Source organism: Lissotriton vulgaris, chromosome 11 (genome assembly GCF_964263255.1).
Source record: "Lissotriton vulgaris chromosome 11, aLisVul1.2, whole genome shotgun sequence".
Lineage (NCBI taxonomy): Eukaryota > Metazoa > Chordata > Amphibia > Caudata > Salamandridae > Lissotriton > Lissotriton vulgaris.
Window position 1 is genome coordinate 390,177,103 of NC_141699.1, and position 24,241 is coordinate 390,201,343.

Sequence of the window (24,241 nt, forward strand, 5' to 3'; positions counted from 1 at the left end):
CTATACAATCAAACAGAATGCGGGGGACAGGGTAAAAACAGGATTTGCATGAAATAACCACTATAATGGAAAAGTGGCACCAGAGCATTGAGACCTGTACGAAAGATAACAAAATTCACATTCCATATTGCTCCGGCACTCAGAGCCCGCCCACCCGGAATTCAGGATATCATAAGAGCATCAGCACGAAATACGAGCACACAATAAGAGTCTAGTTGATTCATAGCTATACTGATCCTTAAATAGGGGGAAAGGAAGAAAGAAAGAAAGGCCATAGAAAATAAAAAAGGCAAAATAAAAAAAAAACCTCCAACCCCCCACCCTGCACCCCTGCAAATGGCTATAGCCTGACCCCACTACCAGCGTGCCTGTCGCCCCTAATAACTAAAACCCCAAAGGTAGGAGAAAAAAACGGAGGAGGGCATATCCGTGTGGGCTCCCGGCCCCTTTAGACCCCCCGCCCGAGACAGCCACCCCCTATCATTATAAAGACAAGTTTAAGACAATATAAATGAAAGTAGAGGGTACCGTGTGACACTGCCCATCCTCTCAGAGCAGACAATTACAAGTCCAACATTTATAGACGCCAAGCCAACCATTTCCGACCCAGTCGATCTCAACCTTGGCCCTTCCGAACCAGAACGCAAACCTCTCCCAGCGAGACCCAAAGGCACAAGAAGAAGCAATAAAGAGGCAGAGAGTCATCAGAAAGCAGTCCATGGCTACCGGCAGGCAGTGAGTCACAGGAACTGTAGACGCAGACGGACTCTCCCTCCTAGTTGAACAGTTCCAATGTGTCTTGCACAGGAGTCGCAGCGTCGTCAGGAAAGGAGAAGATGACCACAAAGGAAATAGAGAGTCACAAACAAAAGTCTCCGGGGGGGGGGGCTTGGGGGGGGGCGCGCCTGATGTTATCTCCAAAGCCGGTGGTGGTGGAAGGTTCAGCAAGATCATGACATCCTCGGGAACACAATCTCCCAGGGGACCATCCGATGGTTCCAATGCCTGTTTCCTCACGGGGCTCTCGCACGGAATCAAAATGGCCGCGGTCTGAATGGCTGTAGATTCCGGTTCCAACAATAGGGCCAGGCTCGGTTCCGTCCGGAGCATCGCGGATAAGCGCGTGCCCAATTTGCTCACCAAAGTAGCCACATGTGAGCGAAATGGCCAAAGTTCTGCCAGTATTGACCTCAGTGATGGCTCATGCACCGCTCGATTCATAGTTTCATGCCCGACATCGGTCACAATCACCTCCCCGGGTGAATCTGGCATCCTCGTCGGGGACAGACAGGACCACGAAAGTGAAATTGTGAGGGGTGACCAGTCTTTGTCCGCAACCGCGGTCAACCCGGTGAAGGCCGCAGGCCAGAGACCCCGAACCACCAAACCCCGGAGACCGTGGAACGGGGCCGCGGGACGGGGCCCCACCCGCGGCTGGCAGCAAGCTGACTCACCCCTCGATCAATGCTGAGCGATGGAAATGATCACTGTCAATTTCTGGCTGAATTAAGGCCTCCACTCCGGTCGACCGGACCCAGCCCAATCCTCCTGGCCGATGTTGTTGCACTACAGCCCGGCTGTGAAAGTACTCCAGGCCCCGGCTTCACCGCTGGAGTAGGCCGCAAACTTCAACTCGATGGAACTTCGTCAAACAAGCCGATAAAAGTATCCGGATTTCACCATCGGAGTGTGGATCAGTTCATGCACACAGAGACTGGGCGTAAAGTCAGGATAGCGTACAGGATATCGTGGCGGGTTACGGAGGTCGGCGGAGCCGGGAGCTTAAGCAGCCATCTTGCTTGCTGACGTAGCTCCTCCTCCCAATTGCATACTTTTGACGTGAAATGTTGAGAAAAGCAGGCATGTAGTCACAGTTTGCATGTATGCTTTATTTTTATTTACATTCACATAGTAATCAGACCAAATGCTAAAAAAACATGCATATGAATCTTGCATCTTCCTGACCAATCAAACAACGGTCGCTGACTTAGGGTGGGGGCGTCGTGTTTGCAAGTGAATTATGGTTTGAAAAGTACCTGCTGCTGCATTCCTGGTCTCCAGCAATTTTTAGGTAACAATAAAAATGTAAAGATAACTTCGGTGATTAATGTTCTTTATTGAGAGAGATCGGAGGTTTGTCTAGTGGAAGTTTTGACTCTTGGTAAGGTAGCCACAGTGGGGTAATATGCCTGTTTTAAAGAACTAGTACCACGCAGATCACAAAATAAATATCATGTAAATAGGTCAGTGAGTTTTTTTGAAATTTGTTTTTATTGTTGCATCATAGAACCTGGGTACAAAGTGGATCATCTGCTGGCGTGGCGTCAACATTCAGCCACGGTCAGCCGTGCGCGCAACATTTCTGTATACAAACTTGTGGAAATTGATATTTCCTCCATGAAACAGTACAAACCAATCAGATATGTCTTCAGGCTGGGATACTGTAATCGTGCTCCGTAAGGGAGAAAGGACAGTAATAGTGGGCACGTGAATTCCCGCCTTGGTGGCGTAGGATCGGGGTCTGTACAGTTCGTATAACAGTATTACCAGGCAACTGGGGGGACATAACTTTGGGGGGGAGCATATAGGCGCTGGCAAGAGCATGGTAAAGGAAAACAGGTGTCGGGTGTCGGGAGGCAAGGGGTTCCATCAGTATGCCCTCACATTAAGGTAGAAGGATCAGAGAGTGGGGGCATCCCGTGTTTGTGAGTAGTGGGATGGTTGACGTGGGGGTGGGGCATTGACTAGCGACTATGGGCTCACTCGAGTGGGGGATGGGGGGCGTAGGTGGGTCTTCTGTGTGCATGGACTGCCGGAAGCTATGAAGGAGCATGGCCCATTCCATAGAGATGAGATGTTTACTCGCACCCCTGGCTTCCTCCTCCCTAAGGGCATCCTCCTCCGCCGCCGCCCACTTACAGACCGCCCCCGTCCATGCCGCTATTAGGGGACCTTCCGGGGATCACCAATGCATGGCTATGCATCTGTTTGCCAGCAGCAGCGCCAAGGTCACAAAGCATCTGTGTACCGGCTCTTGTTTAGGGACGTGAAAAATGCCTAGTGCGCTGGATTCCCAGGAGGCTAGTGATGTGAGGCCTGTGAGATCTGCCAGTGTGTCGTGCACCGTTTTCCATAGGGAGTGGAGGTCGGGGCAACTCCAAAACATGTGGCGAAAATCTGCATCGGGGGATCGACATCTGGGGCATAGGAATTGTGTTGATGGGTAAAACCTTTGTAGACGCGCCGGGATGAGGTATGCCCTGTGCAGTATATAATATTGAATGTTTTTGAAACGAGCATTCCTAGAGACGCGTTTCGGGGCTACGAGCGCCTTGGTCCACTCTGAGTCGTGTAATGCGCGACCAATGTCTTCCTTCCATGTAGCCCGTAGGGCCGCCAGGGGAGCGTGCGAGAGTTCCCGGATCAATTTATACAACCAGGTGACCAAGTGGCGACCCACTCCCATGTGTAGGATAGTGTGTATCACTGGATGCGTGTCTGGTTCACCTGCCCTAAGATTATAGTAGGGTCGGAATCCCTCGAGTAGCTGTCGATGTCTGAGGAATTGCCCTGGGGGAAGTTCGTACTCTGCGACCAGCCGATCGATTGGTTTCAGCTGTCCTTCCTCGAAAAGCGACTCCATGTCCGTGATGGCGCAGTGTGTCCATTCAGCAAGCATTGGTGCAGAGAAATAGGAGTCCCGCCTGGGGCAGCCTATCAGCGGTAATAACGGGGAGTATGGGGTTCTACCGAGGGCCATCCGGTGGATCCGCATCATACATTGACGCGCTATCGCGACTTGAAGGGGGTATGTGCGTCGGGGTTTGGTGCCCGGGATGAGAAGACGGATGAGTTCCGGGGTTGTGATTCTGCCGATCGGGGTAAAAGTCTCCCGGGTGTAACGGTCCGCCGTCCAATAAAACAGCCATTGGAGCTGCGCCGCCAGGAAATAGGACTCAAAGGAGGGAGCTCGAGCCCGCCTTGTGTTGTGGGAAGTTGGAGGGTTTTCAAGGCCACTCTGTGTCGGCCCGCACCCCAAATAAGCGTACCTAGGAGGGAGTTGAGGTCCCGGAAGAAGGACCTGGGTGGCACCACTGGCAGGTTCGTGAAGTGGTAGAGAAGTCGGGGAAGCATCACCATTTTGGCCAGGGCTATCCGCCCTATCGGGGCCAGTGGGAGCTTGTTCCAGAAGGCAACCGTCGGGCGTAGGCTAGCGAGCACCTTACGGTGATTACCATTGAAGATGTCTGCCGGAGAGTGGTACAGGCGGACACCGAGGTACCGGGGGGGCTTCTGCGGACCATGAAAGTCTATGGGTTCCCAACCCAACGTCACAGGGGGGTAAGCGCGGGTGGAAGGGATAGATCGTGGACTTGTCCCAGTTCACCTGGAGTCCCGAGGCGTCTGCGAACTCAGCCAGCGCCACCCCTATGGGGGTTAGATCCGCCTCGATGTCCCGGACGTATATGAGGAGGTCATCTGCGTACATAGAGACGCAATGTGTATCGTCCGCGAGCGGGATGCCCCAATGTATTCCCTCCTGGCGCAGTCTGACCGCCAGCGGTTCGGCGGCCAGGGCAAATAGAAGAGGTGACAGGGGGCACCCCTGTCTCGTGCCTCGGCGAACCTCAAATGCAGATGAAATGTGTTTCCCCATCCGTACTTGCGTTGTTAGATCGGTGTACAGGAGGCGAGTGTATGCCATGAGTGTCGGGCCAACGTTGAGCCGACGTAGGACCGAAAAGAGGTACAGCCAGGTGAGGGTGTCAAACGCCTTTTTCAAGTCCATAATCAGGCAAGCGGCGCAGGGGAATCTGTCCCGAACCTGATCCTGAACATGGAAGACACGGCGGATGTTCTGTGAGGTGTTCCTACCCGGAACTAACCCACATTGGTCAGGGTGGACCAGTGGGCGTGTGACCTGGGTGTATCTGTCAGCCAGGATCTTCCTGAGGATCTTACAGTCTGCTGACAGGAGCGTGATAGGACGGAACGAACCCATGTGGAGTGGGTCCCTGTGGGGTTTGGGGAAGGTCACAATCACGGATTCCCGCAGTGACCGGGAAAGCACCCCCAGATGGAGGGCCGCCGCGAACATCCGAGCCAACCGGGGACCCATCAGGGGAGAAAACGTCGAGTAGTATTCTAGTGGGAAGCCGTCAAGCCCCGGGGCTTTATTCCGGGACAGGGCACGTAGTGCTTGGGTGATATCCGAGGGTGTTATTTTAGTGTCAAGCGTACGCTTGTCAGCATCCGATATCGTGGACAATGTTAGTGGATCGAGGAAGCGGTCCACGGATGATGGAGTGTACCGGGTCGGGGCCTCGTATACCTTTGCATAATAGTGTTGGAACGCCAGGAGGATCTCAGCTTGGGATCGCACTAGCACGCCTTCCGGATTGATAATATCCATAATTGGTTTGATCTCGGTGTCCTGCCTCGCCATCCAGGCGAGCATCGCTCCCGTTTTGTCCTGATCTTTGTGGACTCTGGAGGCGTAGGCCCGGAAATTATATTTCCGAAGATCAGCGCAGGCAGCTTGGTATACAGACTTCACCTCGGCCGTTGAACTGTCCGACACTATAAAAACCCTACAAGATCAGAGAAAAAACTCCATCCTAATCCTTCTCGACCTAACGGCGGCGTTTGATACCATCTCCCACACCATCCTCATCGGTAGACTCAGGGACATTGGCATCTCTGATTCCGCCCTATCTTGGATTACGTCCTTCCTCTCCGACCATTCCCAAACCGTCACTTTAGGCCCATTTCACTCCAAAGATAAACTTGTCCCCTCAGGTGTACCACAGGGATCCATCCTCAGTCCTCTCCTGTTTAACGTTTACCTCATTCCACTCCTCAATCTGATAGAATCATTCGGCATACCTGTCACCTCGTATGCCGATGACACACAACTCATCGTGCCATTGGACGAATCATCCACCAAAGCCGAACTTAACCTCAAACACTGCCTGACTGAAGTATTCCGATGGATGGACAATAACCACTTGAAGTGCAATTCGAGTAAAACGGAGATCCTCCCGATTGGCACAAATATCTCCTTCTGTCCAGCACTTTGGTGGCCGGACAATTCCGTCGCCCCCCCCAAGACAGTTTCGTCTGCTAGGAATCTCGGCGTTACCTTTGACTCCGATCTTTCCTTTGATCAGCATGCCAGAACCGTCGCAGGCAAATGCTTCGGAACAATCAGATCCCTGAGAAAGTTCTTTGACTTTCTCCCCATCGATGCCAGAAAGACGGTGACAGTTGCTCTCATAATCTCGCGACTGGATTACTGCAACGGCTTGCTCGCGGGAGTCAAAAAGAGCACCACCCAAAAACTGCTGAGCGTACTTCATACAGCCGCCCGTCTTGTTCTGGGCCTACCCCGCAGATCCTCTATCTCCGCAGCGCTTCGTTCACTTCACTGGCTCCCACTCCATAAAAGGATTCTCTTCAAAATCCTGATCACAGCCTTTCGTACCTACAACAAAACTGGCCCTAAATACCTCAACAAGCGCTTTCCCCACTACGTGACCAGCCGTCACCTTCGTTCAACCAATGATAACCTCATCCTTCTACCTAAATACAATCTGAAAACGAAGGGTGAGAAGACCCTTAGTTTCCTGGCAACTAAAGCGTGGAACAAACTGCCCAAAACCCTCAGACAACAAACCCAGGAAAAATCCTTTCGAAAGCTCCTAAAGACATGGATCTTTAATCTCCCGGACGATTATTCCAAAGCTTCCATCTAATCCTATTGGACTGGTTCACACAGGTTTCCTAGCGCCAAGATGCTCCCTCCGGAGCGAACGTCGCGCTCTAGAAATACCCCACCAAATATCACCAAATATACAGACTTCACCTCGGCCGTGAGCGCGACGTGTTCCTCCGAGTCATCGGTTTGTTTACTGAGTGTAGCTAGGCGCTGCTCCGAGGTTAGGAGTGTCTGTTCTAATGTGCGGCGAACCCCTGCAATTTGTTTGATGCATTCCCCCCGTGCCACCACTTTCAATGCGTCCCATTCCACTAACGCCGATGATGCCGAGTCCGCATTGTGTAAGAAGTAGTCTTGTATGCTGGTTTTGTGTGCGTCCCTGAAGACCTGGTCTGATAAGCAGTCATTAGGGAGGCGCCAAGTGGGGACTGGTGGGTGTGGGGCGCGCCAAATCAAGCGCAAAATGTGGGCGTCATGATCCGAGAGGATCCGACCTAGGTAGTCCGAAGATGTTACCTTTGGGAGGATTGGTGCAGAGCATAAGAATCTGTCCAGACGGACCCGAAGGTTGTGAGGGATCTAGTGGAATGAGTAAATGCGAGCCAGTGGATGTAAGTGCCGCCATGCATCAGTGAGTGCCCAGTGTGTGGTCCAAGCTCTAAAGAGTTCCGCTTGCCGGGGGACTGGGGAGTGTGCGGGGGGGGTGATCGGTCTAGAGCGGGGTCCAGCGCGCAATTGTAATCCCCCCCCAAGATCCATGGGACTGCAGTGAACTGGGCCAAGACTCCTGTGAGGTGGTCCCAGAATTTATCTTGCTCAGTGTTAGGGGCATAGATGCTTCCCAGGAGGACCCCCTGTCCGTCTAAGATTCCCTCTAGTAGTGCGTATCTGCCCTCCCTGTCAACCACCTGTCTGAGTGTTCGAAAAGGGGTGCCCGGCCTAACCCAAATTAAGGCGCCATGCGCGAATGCTGAGTATGTCGTGGCGCAAAAGGTCCCCCGCCATTTGGCCTGTAGTCGGCCTAGTTCGGTAGCCTTGGTATGTGTCTCTTGTAAAAGTGCAATACTAGCTGACATACGTTTAATGTAGGAGTAAACGGAGTAGCGCTTGCTGGGTGTGTGAAGGCCCCGTACATTCAGTGTGAGGAAGTTAACGCCCGACCTTGGAACCGCCATTGCTAAGATATCGTGCTTGTGAATGGGGCCCCCTTGCAGATCCCGAGGACAGTGAGGTCATGTGTTTCGCGTGTGCTCCTGCGCGCCATGCTTCCATATGTGTGGGGAAGGGACTAACGGGGATAACAACAGGTAGAACCAAGGGTGGGCAACAGTCCCAATACCAGGGATATATCACCGGGGGTGGCATATCCAAACTAGTGTCCCACTAGGGGAGAAATATAACAGAATTCTGCAGGGGTGACAGCATGTGTTACTGCCGGGCTTGTGCGCGGATCGGGCTTTTGTAGGAGAGATGTCTATCGCGCGCGTGCGTATACAGTTAACTGGTTATGCATCCTTGGCACACAGGCATTGCATAGCGCATTAAACAACCAAGAAAAGAGGATACAGCAATTGTCTTTCGGTCCATCATGAAGAGGTGCCAAGTTGTCCAGCCGGGGTAGCGTCCATTGTGTGGGCTGCAATGAGGGGGGAAGAGATTGGGCCAAATCCCGACACTGTGCCATCGCTGTCCCGGTCATTCTCAGGGGTGAACAGGTGCGGTTGGCTTTCCAGGTCCGATGCCTGGGGAGATATGTGCAGTTCAGTCACCGCTCTTAAGGCGTCACGCCTCTCCTGCATGATTTGCGTGAGGTCGAGCGAGCCCGAGGGGGAGGATGCTTGACTTTTGGAGGGGCCTGTCTGGGTACGATTCGTGCCTCGTCTTCTGGATCGTCGCGAGTCATTGTTGTGCTTCCGTTGGGGTCCGGGCTTAGGGATCAGCGGACAGTGGAACTCCGCCCAATCCTGTGCCTCCTCCGCCGTGGTGAAGAATATGGCCTTCCCTTTGTGTAGCACTTTGAGGCGGGCTGGGAACAATAAGGAGTACTGGAGATCATTTGCGCGGAGGCGTCTTTTAACCTCCAGATAGGAAGAGCGCTGCTGCTGGACTTCTCGGGCATAATCCGGGAACACCATGACCTGTTGGTCCTCCACTTGCAGGGGGCCCGCCATCCGGGCTGCGCGGAGCACCGCATCGCTGTCTCTGAAGTGCATGAACTTAGCCAGCATGGGGCGTGGAGGGAGACCTGGCATGGGTTTCCGGGCGGGGACCCTGTGGGCTCTTTCGATAGAGAAGAATGCTGAGCGCTCTGACTCGGGGGTAAACGATCTGGTCCACTATTCCATATAGGTCAGAGGGTCCGAGTTTTCAATCCCCTCCGGCAGCCCCAGGACGCGGATGTTGCATCGCCTCGAGCGTCCCTCCAAATCAACCGTGCGTTCCTCGAGGGCCACCACTCGTCGCAGGACCTCCTTCATGTCTGCTTCCTGCGTTTTCACCGTGGGTTGTAGCATGGCCACAATCCGCTCACCCTCCTTCACTCTGTCCGCTAGCTTGCGATGGTCGTCGCGAATCAGGCTAATGTCCGTCGTCAAGGCGCCCAATCGTTCCTCCATTGAGAGTCGGGATAGTTCAATAGCTGCCAACACCTGGTCCAGTTTCGCCGACAATGTGGGGTCCGTATGTGGCGTGTTTGCTTGTGTCCAGGTCCTCGTGTGCGGCATTTTCTCGATGGCTGTTTCAGGGACAGCAGTCACATGCGAGCCCTTCGGTTTCCCCATTGGCCCGGGGGAGAGGGCGCCGCGTCGTCGTGGGGTCCTGGAGCAGCGGGTCGTCAACTGCCACTTCGTTGGGGCAGACGACAACCCGGTGGGAGTCGGGCATATAGTCCTTGTTGGAGCCGAGGTGATTCTGGGTTCGCCGCGGGGCGCCCCAGGCCCGGAGCGCACTGGGGGTCTGCAGTCGCCAGTGGTTTTGGTGGTGTAGCGGGGGGCTGCGCGGGTATCTACTGGCGCGTATCAGCAGGAGGCTCCCCCCCACTGTCTAGGCACTCCGGGAGAGGGGGCTTCTCGCCGCCCGTAGCGTGGCAGTGTGTGGGTGGCTGGTTTTCGCCTCTCCCCTCTCGATGCATGGAATAGTCTATATGCCAGTCGTTGGGGCAGGGGGCCAAGCGGTAGGGTCCTGAGGGTCCGGGGCAGCGGTAGGTTGTCCTTGTTGTGGCATGCCACCGCCGCAGCTCCGGAGAAACGCTGCCGCTCCTATGAGGAGGCTCGCGCTGAGCTCGGTATCCGGGACTTCGTGGGCGCCATGTTAGGGTCAGGCAACCCGATCCGCAAAGCCGCTTGTGATGCCAGGTGCGTCTTGGCCCTTCCACCCAGATGATGGGGTGGCGGGTGTCCTCCAGAAGGCCTTAGAGGAAGCAGGAGGCTGTTGGGGTGTTTGCGTTGGGGTCCCTGGGGGGGAGCAGACACTCACCACCTGTAGGAGATGCTGCGGTTATCGGGAGGGCTCGGCGCCGCGTAGGTGGTGTGTCCGCCGGTGCCTCTCAGTCCTCGGTGGTCGGAGCAGTAGTCGGGTCAGATACCTGGCTGGACAGGAGCGCTGGTGGAGTGAAGCTCCAGGACGGCGGCCGCCATCTTGCGTGGCGATGCGTGTTTGCAGGGGGCGAGCCCGATACCGAACACACCTCCGCTGGCTGACCGCGCCGCTCGGCAAGGATCTCCGCGGCCTCTGCTGGTTTCACTTCTCCGGACCTCCGATCCAGGAGCGAGGGCTCAGTGGTGCTGGCTTCTGTGGGTCGGAGCCGCGGCCGCCATTTTGCGGCTCGGCGCACCGCTCCGGCAGGAGATATATTTCCTTCAGGTGCCGCACTCCAGCAACGTCCGCGGCTCACCTGGAAGGTGCCCCTAGGTATGAGTGCACTAAGGGTGACTTTTCAGAAGGCTGAGGCTCCCGGCGATCTCTGGAATCGGGCAGGATGCTAGCCCGATCGCGGAGCCTCAGCAAAACACAGCTGCCATCGTGGCTTGCTAAGCCACGCCCCTGAATAGGTCAGTGAGTTACTGCTTTTGTCTGAGAGATTCTTTTGGTATTTGCAGTTTATAAGTTAAAATCCTAACATTGAACAGTGAGCTATTAACCGTCATCAAAGAGCTGCATGAAAACTTCAAGGTATAGATTAGAACGTTATCCCTTTTCCCCAATCTTTCCTTATCCTCATGTTGGAAAATGGGTTCATTAGGATAGAAATCAATTCTGATTATTAAAGAGCACCCCCAACCATGGTGTTATGTTTTAAATTCTGAGTTTGATCTTCTCTAGTGTTGCAAAGCCATCCTGTGCCCTTGGCACTCCCCAACTTTTTGCTGACTGGTACTGGTGCTACCGGACTCTGACTGGCCCTGGCCTCTGCCTAACCAGGCCCAGTGCTATGCTGAAGGAGACACTTAAAAATACAGTGAAATCACCTTCATACACTAGGGTGCGCTGTGGGTTAGGGTACCCCTATGATTGGCATGACCTCTCCTATAAGACCCTAGCACATAATAGGCCAGGGGGATTCAAACTATATTTAAGTACCTAGAATATATTAGGGCATGGCAGTTTAGAGGCCAGCAGTCCTTCCTGCTCTTGCATGTGTGCACTACTGAAGCCTGCGGTCAGTTTAAAAGTAGCCCTGTATTGTAGAACTGATTTTAAAATGCAAATTGTGCTCAAACTCGACATTTAGGTTTGGCGAACTTACAAATCGATCAACTACACTGTTGCTGTAAAATTAAGTTAAGTGGAAAAATGTTTTCCACTTAGGTATGGCTGTATCATATTTGCCACATAATACATAATCTGCTGCATAATCTAAATATTTCACCCAAAACAATTTTGTAGCTCAAATGGATCAAAAATTACTAAAAAAAATGTGACTTATGTTGCTGTAAAGTGTAGGGCCCGGGAAACATCCTTTACAACGCAACTTTTACCATGCAGTGCCTTTAAGACGCAACTTTTACAACACAAACCATTACAACGCATTGCGCTGGGGGGCGCTCTAGGATAGGGAATAGGTTTAATTTACTGTCCAACACCTTCCCTACTATCCACGGGGACTGGAGTTGGAATAGTAAATTAAACTATTTACTGTCCAGCGCCCCAAAGCACTATGCGTTGTAATGGTATGCGTTGTAAAACCCGCGTTGTAAAAGCATGCGATGTAAAAGCATGCGTTGTAATGTCGTACATCCGTAGGGCCCTATCCAAAGATTGACTGTCACCTTTCTTCTTGCTGCATTTGTATGTCACACAGGTACAAATGAGGCAAAAGCTTTGCAGAGGCTGTTAGTATGTATAAATATGTCAAAATAATAAAGTATCATAAAATGTACCGCATTACGCTGCAGCCTTTTTATTGTTGCATAATTTAGTCAACACGGCAACATAATTTAGGCCTCCATTGCTTTATTACTTTAGTGGCCCGAAAGCAGGCTGCACGTGTTAAAAGTGTTTGTGCATGAAGCAGAGACCATGAAGTTTGCAAACTTGGGGCTGATTATGATGGCAGGCGCACTTCAATCCGTCCGCCATCGTATTGGGAATAGGACCGCCGGCCTTCAAGGCGGCGGCCCCACTATAGGCATTACAATGCAGAAGCCACTCTGGCGTCCACAGTGCCTTTCTTTTACATTGCAGCAGGTGCAATGTAAAAAGGGACATGTTAAATATATCACTGCACTACGTGGCAGGCATAATGCAGTGCCTGCCACATGATGCAGTGAAATGTAGGGGGCATCATAGGTGTCCCCCCGGATCCCATGTCTGGGGGCTGTGGGGAAAGGGGCCTGCTACAGCCTCCAAATGTCCCTTTCTGCCAGGTTTTCCATGGCGGGTAAGGGACATCGTAATTCCTACAGCAGTAACTGGTAGGCACCACCAGCATTGATGGAACCACGAGCCTCTCCGCCGTACTGGCGGACTCAAGGAGCCTGTCGGGTGCGTGGTGGTTGATCTTTCTGACCGCCAGGTAACCGCCCGCCATTGTAATATGGCGGGCGGTGATGCCGTCACTGATGGAAGTGGGACTGCCACCGACGAGGTGACGTGGCAGTCCCACCGCCATTATAATCACTCCCTAAGTTTGGTGTGCATGCAAATCCTGCATTGCCAACCCCTGGTAAGTTGCACTACTACTGCTGAAAAAGGCCAATGGGGGTACCAATGGGTGAGGTGGACTGGCCTCAAGGGTCTTGTGACCTCAGTGACAGAGTCACTGTCGATCTAGGGTGTGCTTCTTCGTATGCCTGCCTGCAATACCAGTGCTTAATTTGAGCCAGTGCTTTTCTGCGTACAGCAGATTTGATATTTGTTTTCCTGTTAGCTTCGGTGGGTGTGCATTAACTTCATTCAATGCAAAGGTGAGGTCGGCTATAAATAGATTAAAAAGTAGTGGAGCAAGGACACAAACTTGCTTTAGTCCTTGTGTCGTGGGTATATCAACTAATATGCTAACTATAAAAAGTATAAAATCTAATTAAAATAAGATCAGTTTCTTTGTTACCAACTCTAAGAAAATTCCAACAACATTTATTACATCACAAAAATACGCAGCTGATAAAAAACTCAATGCTTTCTGGTGGGAAGTTATACCGAGGGCATTTTCTTTTTTACATTTTACAAAAATGAAGCTGAAACTAGTATATTTCTGCATTTATTTAACCAATGAATGAACATTTTTATTTGAATGTTTGCTAGGTTTCAATAATATGAACACCCACAGATGATAAAGCAATACACTTATAAGAAAATATGAACATTTTAGTATCAACCTGCATATCTACTGCAGTTTAAGCCTCAATACTAAAGTTTCATTATTTTTAAACCCTTTCCTTACCTGTCCATCCACACAGCCATTGGCCTGACAGTCATGACTGACAGAATTTAGAATCACTCAAAAAGAGTGTAACTCTTGTTTTTATCCATATTTTAAAAAAGTTGCAGACCAAAAAATTTATGGTTTTCTGCCTATATTTATCTGTAAATATCAGTGAAAACCGAAAACCGGAGATATACTATACTTGTTAAGAATTGGTTTTAGAATTCTCAATCTCTCTAATAAATAAAGTTGATAATTCAATAAAATATGTGCAATACAATGTTTAATTCCCAACTTATTGTATCTTATTGGCTATCCATGGACAACCAAATATAGAGTTGACCCCAGTCCTAAAGATTAAAATATTGGGTCACATAGCTTGGTCTAGAAGCTTTTAACTATACTGAAAATACATGTTATATCTCAGAGAGTCAATGATATGGAAGCCTAAGTTCTTTTGTTATACATTTTGTAAATCCTGATCCCAATACAGTGTTTTAATTTTCCTAATTAAATTAGAATGAGAGATCTTACAGGCTCATCCAAAGTGGCTGAGTCCAAGAAAAGCACACCAAGCATCGTTTTTTAACTTCTTCCTTAGACACACAACCCACATCAGTTCACTATACAAACATTTGTTTTTACAATAAAATGCAATCTTATCCTCACCAGATTTTAGTATTCTATTCCAGTATTTTTGAATCAACCTCATTGATATAAAAATCTGGGATAATAATCGTGTTTCCATTCTTATTGCTTGAGTCATGAATGACTTTGGGAGATTTAGAAGTGTTTTTATACTTACATTCATCAGGTTTATTCCACTCCTGAAACCTACTCATATCTAGTAATTCCACACCATATAAACATTTTGATTGTACAATGGTTTTAAATGCATGTACCAGTGGTACCAAGGTAGGCCCTGCATAATCTCTGCTTAACTTTCGTAACCATGCAGTACTTGGTGAGGCCTTGGAGTTTACTGCATCTACATGCAACTTCCAATCCGAATTCGAGGTAAAAAGCATTCCGAGATATCTATAACAGGACACCTCTTCTACACTTTGATTTATTTAGAATAATTGGCGTATTTGCTTCTTATGCCCTTGGTTTTTGTTTCCCGCCATTTTTATTGTTAATTTTATTTGTGCACAATATTTTGCAAAAGCATCCAATGTCCTTTGCAACCCTATTTGAGTTGATTGCATAATAGCCAAATCATCAGCATATAAAAGGAATGGTACATTGTGACCTCCCAATTTGGTGAGCAGCAGGTATTCAGTAGAAAATTCAATAAATCCTTAAGACAGAGAGTGAACAGAGTCTGGCCAATACTCACCCCAGGCATACGCCATTCTTGATAAAACATTTTCTTGACAACTTGCCTTCTCAATTTAATTCTACTCTAGCCCAATTCCCACTTTACATTTTTCAAAGGATTCTCAAAATTCCAGAATCTTTTAACATCTTCCAGAGTATTTTCCAATTTAGCAAGTCAAAAGCCATCCTAAACTTGATGAAAAAGCAAAATGAATTATCCTTGGATTCAATATACTTCCTGGCAATAGCCCATAAGCTGAAGCAGTGGTCTAGTGTTCAGTGCCAATTTTGTAACCCACCTTCTTCTACTGGGATTAATTCATTTGTATCTATCCAATCCAGCACCTTGCTGATTAGGAGCTTTGAAGATACATTTGACCCAAAATTGGTTGGACTAATAAGTCTATAATTCTTTGGGTTGGTAGAATAACCTTTTTTGTAAATAGATTTGATAAAATCCCCTTTCCAGGTATCTTGAAGAATTGCACCGATTGCAATATTCCTGAATGTGTGCGCGAAAAACAGCACCCACCACTTATTATTCGTCTTGATTATAATAGCAGGATGGTTGTTGGCCCTGCTGCTGTTGTAAACTGTATGGTCCTAATCACCCAAATAATTGCTTTCAAAGAAAACCAATTAAAAAATTCCTTATAAGGCTCATAACTTCCAGAAGCATGTTCATTATATCCTACTGCATTAATTTCCAAAATTTCTGGAATCTTTTGTATGATTAACAGCAAACATTTTATACCAATTATTCTTGTAATATTCCCTCTTTTTAATCATAATTAAGGATTGACATAATTGGTTGACTTTTAGAAACTCTTCATCTACATTACTATTTCCTGTCCTATTTCTCACCATCTCTAGCTTTTTTAATTTTACTTTTCAATACCTGACACTACTTGTCCTACCATCCCTCTGGGTTGATTTTAGCTTCACCTTTCCTATAAGCCTTCTGTTTTGGCTCCCAAGTTCTGCCACTAAAGATTTTACAGCATTGTTTAAAAGTCTGTTATGTCATCCATGCAGGTCATATGTTGCCACAGTTGTATTTACAAAACTAAACTTCAATTGAAATTGGGTAAGTAGGCCTACTTAATCTTAACCAATTCGGATGACAAGTCTCCTTGAGCATTTGACAAGAAGTATAAAAGTTGCCTATTTCTGTTTCATTAACAGTAAACCAATAAATATTGAAAAGGATGTGATCGCTGCCCCCACTCTTTTCAATCACTCAATCAGGGAATTGTAAATTGCGCTACTCACATGTGAGGGTCTCAAAGCGCTGGCGGGGAGGTGTGGGGGTGGTGAGCAGCTCTGGTCAGTCGAAGAGCCAGGTCTTGAGGGTCTTCCTGAAGATGTGCAGAGAGGGGGCGAGCCTGACTTCGATCGGGAGCACATTCCAAGTCTTTGCCACGATGTAGGAAAAGGCTCTTCCACCCATTCTGGCTCTGCGGATGCGCAGGGTTTCGGCGAGGGTGAGGTCGAAGGATCGGAAGTTTCTCTTGGGTACGTGGAAGGAGATTCTTTCATAGCGGTATTGGGGTCCGGTTTTGTGGAGGCATTTGTAGGCATGGGTGAGTATCTTGAAGGTTACTCTCCTCTCGACGGGGAGCCAGTGGAGGTCACGCAAGTGTTGAGAGATGTGTTCTTGTTGAGGGATGCGGAGGATGAGTCTGGCTGCGGTGATCTGTATGTTCTGAAGTTTGTGGAGCAGAGACTTGTTGATTCCGGCGTAGAGGGCATTTCCGTAGTCCAGTCTGCTGGTTATGAGTGCATGGGTGACAGTCTTTCTTGATTCGGGGGGATCCATTTGAAGGTCTTGGGAAGGATGCAGAGGGTGTTGAAGCAGGTGGAGGCAACAGCATTGACCTGTCGGGTCATGGAGAGGGAAAAGTTGAGTACAATGCCGAGGTTCTGGGCATGATCGGTGGGGGTGGGCGGGCTGCCGAGGAAGATGGGCCACCAGGTGTTGTCCCATGTGGTGGGAGAGGGTCCGAGGATGAGGTCCTCTGTTTTCTCGGAGTTGAGCTTCAGGCAGCTGTTGCTCATCCAGGATGTGACGTCCGTCCTTCATTCCTTCCTGGAAGCTGATTCTGGTGGTTACGGGATCCTTGGTGAGGGAGAGGATGAGCTGGGTGTACTTTTTTAGTACTCTAAACCCATCAACCAATTCAAAATACCAAAATGGAATGTTTATGTAATAAATTGGGCATAATTGTAATCAATTTTTGAAAGTATGAGAAGCAGGTTTGTCCATAATAAAATGCCAGTTTGAGCAAACAAATGCTGAACGACTTAACACCATATCAAATTTAGACATATCACAGCTAGGGAAAATATCTTCAGGAATCCTATATGCTGACATAATGTCTCCCTGATTACCCTCACTATTAGCTAGGAATACTTTTTCATTAAAATTACCTAATATTATGATCAAGCTATCAGATATGCAATAAAATAAATTCTTCAACTCATCTTCAAAACACTTTATCTGTTCCTCATTAGACACCGTATCATTTTTTGGCACACATACATTCATTAAAAATATAGAATTCAACCCATCTGCGTTCTTATATATTTTAACACATGTGATGAAGATTAAATCACGTTTTGTCTCACAATTGAAAACATCCTTAGCTACTTTAGTTGAGATGAAATTTAATAAGCCTCTGGATGCTCGCCCTGCTTTGTTCTGGGAGGCGGATTTAGATACATGGATAAAGCCTTCCCTGCTCAGTAGACCCCACACAACCATATCTCTTAAGGGCACATTATATCTCATACTTGTAGCATACTTTTTTCTAAGATCCTCATGTTTTGTGATCTCTTAAATCTGTGCACATTCCAATTCAGGAGCCTTGTGTTCAGTGAAGAACTCTTGTCCTAATCCACATCACTTAGACAGTTTGAAACATCTTCATCACAGCTTGGGGATTCAAACCCGTTGCTTAACTTCAGATAGAGATCCTGAGCTTTATGAACTGTAATCTTTAACTTTTTTTTATCCTCATTAACCAGACTTTCATTAGATCTCCCAAGGTCTACATCCCAAACTAAGCTTTTCTAAAGATTCATTTTCAACAATTCCTACTCTATTTTTGTATTAGTTCTTCTCAGCTTTCATCTCCAAATTCTTGAATATTGGGGAATAAAACTGATTTAAGTACATACCTCACCTGAGTGATCGTTCACAAAACCAACCTGTGTGAAATCATTGTAAGAGATTAGATTAAGGTAGATATATTTGTTGAAGATTTCTAATATTCTTCCTCCGTTTCGAGTGAGGCCATAGTTTTCTATTTCTTTACCTACTTTTCATACATCTAAAAGTAGGTAAACATCTTTTAGTTCTCCCTTTTTCCTTTTCTCTCTTTCTTTCTCCTCTATATCCTGACTAGAAATTTCTTACGCTATTTACTTTCTTATATTTCTTTGTATGCCACCCGTAGCTCGAAGTGGTTTCTTTCCTATTGTCTTCCACTTCAATCCTTCCACTGTGTTATTAACTCCTTTGTTTTGTTTAGACACTCCCATATTCCACTTTGGGATCTTTAAACCAGAGACAGGAATTTTCTTTACCTTTATCTTTAATAAAATCTGTGTCTTTTCCATCATCCTTTTCAATTATTTTTTCGTTTTTCCCCTAAGGGGCACTATATTGGTTGGGAGACAAGTCACAAAACAAATCTTCATTGATTTTCCGTATTTCCTTAAACCACCAATCACCCTGTCATTTTACTAATATTGGCTTATGTGAAATATATAGTAATTCCTTTCTCACCTCCTCACTAGCTTGCTCTTTACTCCCATCATCGTCATTAGATTTCACTTCAATTGGCTTAGCTAGAGCAGGCATACAACTGTTAATTTCTCTTAATTCTCCCGCAATGCTCTTTAGCAATTCAGTTTGTGATTTTATTGCATCATTATTAATCACCAATGACTCAAATACTCAATGCAGCTTTTTTTGCATTAACAATAAGATGTCTAACACTGAAGAATACGGTGAAGCTGAGGCATTTAACAAGACAAACAGGTCCTGATCTTGCTTTCTTATAGGTTCACAGGACTTTCCACCCTTCTATTTTAAACCATTTTCCCTTTCCCAGTCATCTTTTCCTGATGAGAATTCTCTACCTAAGACTCTACTTCTGTGATTTAAATTTAGGGCTCCAATAGCACACTGGGGTAAAGATGAAAGACGGGGCACCAGGGGCTCTAGTTCCTGGTCTCTGAGCAAAAATGATCTCCTTATCCCAGAAATTTCTGATTGATCCATTTCTGACTGTACCTTTCCATCTTTTATCACTACTGTCATTAGTTCCCATCGGGGACAAAGTCAGAAAGGATTCCACCTCACTTCTGAGTTTAAAGTGCCAATCAACAAAATGTTTTAATGAGGTGGCCAATGAAGAGGCTTCAGTTACAACTTTAGGTTACATTTGGGTTCTACTAAGGTCATTGGTGTTTTTAGGATTTTTGAATCTTCTGTAATGACTAAGTCTCCCCCGCCGCTCTTTCTCCCTCAGGGCTTCTTTTCTTATTTATTTTTGCAGTCTCTTTCCCTATAAAACGGGGATGTTTTACCAACTTCCTTCTTACTCCTGGGATCTCAAGTGGCGTATTGCCCTACTGCTTAATGTTCGTTGGTGTGCGTTAGAAACTATATCCTATTTTCTACCTCTTTATTTATTATTCTGTCCATAACTGCTGTATGGGAAATACTCTCAAATAATAATCTCCCCGAAAGCAAAAGCTAGCTTTTAAACTTTGTTAAGTTGATACTTAAAATACTCGACTCACACTGCCTCCAATAAACTTGGGGGACCGGTTGATTTTATGTCACAGTTTCATGGATTCAAAACTCAACATTCCAAATTGTGCTGTCAATACTGTGGGCTACTCTAGCTCAACCACTGCTACCTCCAAAATTGGCTTTCTCAAGAGGAACTAAATCTCACTCTAACAAAGGCACCTGGTTCCACGTGCTGCCTGCTGGCTACCAAGCAGACCATACAGGAACCCCACCCAGCAACCGGAACCCAGCAGGAATCATTGTCAGATCATCTACCTACCTACCTCAGGCTCCTCCAACCCGTCTTTAGCCTGTTTCTCAAGCAAAGCTGAGAGATATCTTGCTGGGATGCTATAAATGCGGGCCTAATAGACCAATGGGGCATGGCAAGCACAACAAGGTGTGTAGAACAGAAAGGGCTGAAGCGAGCACAGAGAAGAGCGGGTGCAAATATCCAGCGGCAACGCGGTGTAGTGGGGGCCCACACAGGCACAAGCAAACAGTTTTGCACAAGCAGTAGAGATGCACTGTCTGCCTGTCTAGAGCATAGTAGTTACGCTGTGGTGAGGCAGGTCCAGATAATAATTACCTACCAGGTGTTAGCTACTTCTTAATAGGTGGAACACCAAAGAATCAACACAAACAGCAGCTCTCCAAGTGACAGCAGCAGGATTTTCCAGACACTGACTTGGAATATCATCGGATAATATTTTCCGAACTTGCATATTCACTATCTCATCCACCTATACTTTCATTTAGGGAGTGCTTAATTTGTAAAATAATGAGTGTTGGTGCCTGAATGACTTCCCAGAAGCCCACTGCTTGTGCAATTGAATGTCTCCGCGTGGAATACCAAGGCTGTGTAGCTTTAGGAAGCCTAGTGTCTCATAAATTCACTACTAGACACTTCCTGCCCCTTTGACTCACTCTTGCCATTCCCTACATTCCACTTTTCTGGCATTTTTTTCCGTCTTTTTTCTTCCTCCACCTTTCACTTTGCTTTTTTCCCCTCTCTTGCTCAATGTCTGATGCAGAAATATAAGTCCCGGTGGCCACCACGGACTCAAATTAAACACTGCATCTAGGCGACTTGAGCACACACTCTAGAGCTCTATCTGTAACCTACTTGTGTCTCATGCCTTAACTGTTAATGTTCTGTGAGAGATGAAAGCTAGTACTAGTGTGCCCGTCTTTATCTGTCCTGCGAGAAACAGAAGATTGTACATATTCCCTTCTATAAGAGAGGGAGGCGGGGTTTGCTATTGCTATACTGTCCTTTTTCTGTGAACACTGCTGCCGTTCAAGTTGTACCTTTCTTGTGATTAGAGAAACTTGTGATGATGCTGCCCGATCCGTACCTGTCCTCTGAGGTTGGGTTGGAAGCTTGCATTGTTTCTGCCCAAGGTGTGCCTCTTCTCTGAGAGGGGTGTTTGACTGCACTTGCATTCCATTCCATGGCCAGTCAGAAGCTTTTGTTGTACCCAGGGCAAAAATAAGGTGCTGGGCCTTGACCCAGAGACCCTGGATTCATTCCCAGCTTTACCAAAGAGTGTAACCCATGACAATTACCTTTCTTCCCTCTGCCTCCTTTTCTGTGCTCACTGCGTTTGAGAGCACCTTGAAATAACTCAGTTCAGGATGTGCACTGCATAAAAACCTCTCTTGTACATTGTTTAATAGATCCTAGTGTTGCTCCCTCTATAACTATATGTTATGTTATGTTATGTTATGTTAAATTTAATTTCTATAGCGCACGGCTACTCCATTGGAGTGTCCCGGCGCTTTATCTTGGCAGCTCATAAGAAAGAAACATAAAAACAGATAAAAACATTCATTAACAGCGAAGGAAACATACTAAAGGGTAAAAAGCCAGGTTTTAAGGCCCTTCTTGAAAGACAGCAGTTTAGAGGTACCGCGTAAGGCCAATGGCAGAGTGTTCCAGAGCTGTGGTGCCCTCAGTCTAAAGGAACGCCCCCCAATCCGGGCCCTCTTAACTCGGGGGACCGCCGAGAGAAACAAAGATTCAGATCGCATAGATCGGGCCGGGCGGTAAAAGCCTACGCTGAAGATATTTTGCTCCCGAGCCAAAAAGCGCCTTATGAGCCAGGGTCAAGGCCTTAAAAACTATCCGCTTCTGGATAGGCAGCCAGTGGAGCGACTGCAAGAGGCCGGACACTCTGGCTCGCCTGTGAAGGCCAAAAATGGCGCGTGCAGCAGAGTTCTGCACCACCTACAGCCGCTGTACAAGATATTCCGGAAGACCCAGATAGAGGACGTTGGCGTAGTCCAATCTGGAGCCAATTAAGGCTTGCACCGTAATCTTCCTGTGCTCTTCTGTGAGCAGAGGAAGGAACTTCCGGAGCATCTTGAGAATGCCGAAACATGTGTCCGTAAGACCGAGGATCTGGGATCTCAGCGTCAGACCATTATCGATCTTAACTCCCAGGTTTTTTGCCAACTGGGACGCCTGTGCAGGGGGGAACATATACATCGGCCACCATGCCTGCCAGTCGGGGTCTGAGGTGCAACCAAAGAACAGCACCTCTGACTTGTCAGAGTTACATTTGAGGCTGTTCTGCTGAAACCAATTAAAAACAGCCCCGAGACTTTCCAGAATGCTCTCTCCGTCAAAATCCTCACCTTTCCTACACGTGAAGAGGAGCTGGGTATCATCAGCGTAAGAGACGATCTGGGCCCAAAAAGACTCCACCAGTGCCGCCAAAGGGGTCATAAAGATGTTAAAAAGAGTCGGGCTCAACACAGAACCCTGCGGAACTCCGACTCCCAAAGGCGGCATCTCAGCGGAGCTAGGGGAGGCCCAGACCGTTTGTCGACGGCCAGCTAAGAAAGATGTAAACCAGCTGAGCACCGTCCCCCTCAGACCGATGTTATAAAGTCTGGCGAGGAGCCCCTCATGGGGGACGGTGTCGAAGGCCGCCGACAAATCAAGCATGACAAGCATGGCTTTGCCTCCTGAATCCAGAGCCACCTTGATGGCCTCAGACACCTCCAAAAGCGCCGTCTCTGTACTTAAATTGGGGCGGAAGCCAGATTGAGTGGAGTGCAACAGGTCATTGGTTTCTAGGAAAGCAGAGAGCACGCTATGCATGTGCTTCTCCGTGATTTTAGCCAACGCCGGAAGGAGAGAGATAGGCCTATAATTGGCCAGCACCTCGGGTCTAGGCCAGGCTTTTTAAGGAGGGGAATCACCATTGACCGCTTCCAAGTCTGCGGGACAACCCCCTCCCTCAAAGAAAGGTTCAAAAGTGGGTTAACCAATGGGTTTACCACCACCGCCATCTTCGCCAGGAATTTGGCCGGGCAGGGGTCTAACGGCGACCCCGATTTAAGTTTGGCCAAAAGTGCCAATGACGCAGAAGTAGAGATAGGCGGAAAAACAGCCAAGGCAGAATCCAGGGTGGGCGATGGAACTAACCCAGCCCCACTGCTGGTATGCACTTCAACCATCCTCTCAGGAAAAGAGTCCTGAATCAATTTAATCTTGTCCGTAAAAAACTTTGCAAGATCACAAACCCACGACTCAGAGGGAGCGGTTTGAGAAAGATTAGATCTAGGGGCCGTAAATTCCCTCACAACTGTAAAGATCTCCTTACATGAATTAGAGGCTGCCTCTATCCTCCTGGCCAGGTAATCCTTTTTCTCACGAAGGATATCACAATGATAAGCTTTGATCGCAGTCCTGTATACAAGTCTGGCCGCCGGGTCGTACTGTGAGCGCCAGGCCCTCTCAGCCACCTTACACTGGCGACGAGAGGCAGACAGTGCTTCCGTGAACCACGGAGCAGAAACCCGCTTTGATGTAACCCGGGGAGCCATCGCAGGGGCTAAGTCATTCAGCCTGTCCGTCAGCCACAGCTGCAAAGACTCTACATCCTGCTCTAGGTCACCCGAAAGGGGGCACGGATGGTCAAGAGATGCCTGGGCTAGCATCTCAGGAGTCACCGTGTGGAGTGGCCTAGAGACAGGTCCATACTGTCTAGGCGCATTGCTAGGTAGTTTCTCCCTGCCCGGTACATAGAACCTGGCCAGCCTGTGGTCAGACCAGAGCACCGGAACAAGCTCTATGTCATGTAAGGGGGTCGTGGAAAAAACCTGATCCAGAGTGTGACCCTTGTCATGTGTGGGGCCAAAAAGAAAAGGCAGAAAACCAAGGGGAGCTGTAATGTCGAATAGTTTGTTCGCATCCGGATCCTCACCCTCATCTATGTGGAAGTTGAAATCTCCCGCGAGCACACAGTGCTCATCTCTCAAAGCTAACCCTGAAATAGCTGCCTGTAGTCCTCAAAAAAGGAACCCGCCGGGCCAGGGGGTCTATAGACCAGCAACCCTTTAAGAGCTTGATGGGGGGCCAGAGTAATAGAGAAGGCCAGGGATTCAGAGCCTGTAATAGTTTCCATAGGGATGATAGAACAAGCAGCAAGCTTATTCACCACAAGAGCCACCCCTCCTCCCCTTCCCTTCACTCTATCTTGCCGGAAAATATTATATTCCGGTGGGATAGCCGCCATGATATCGG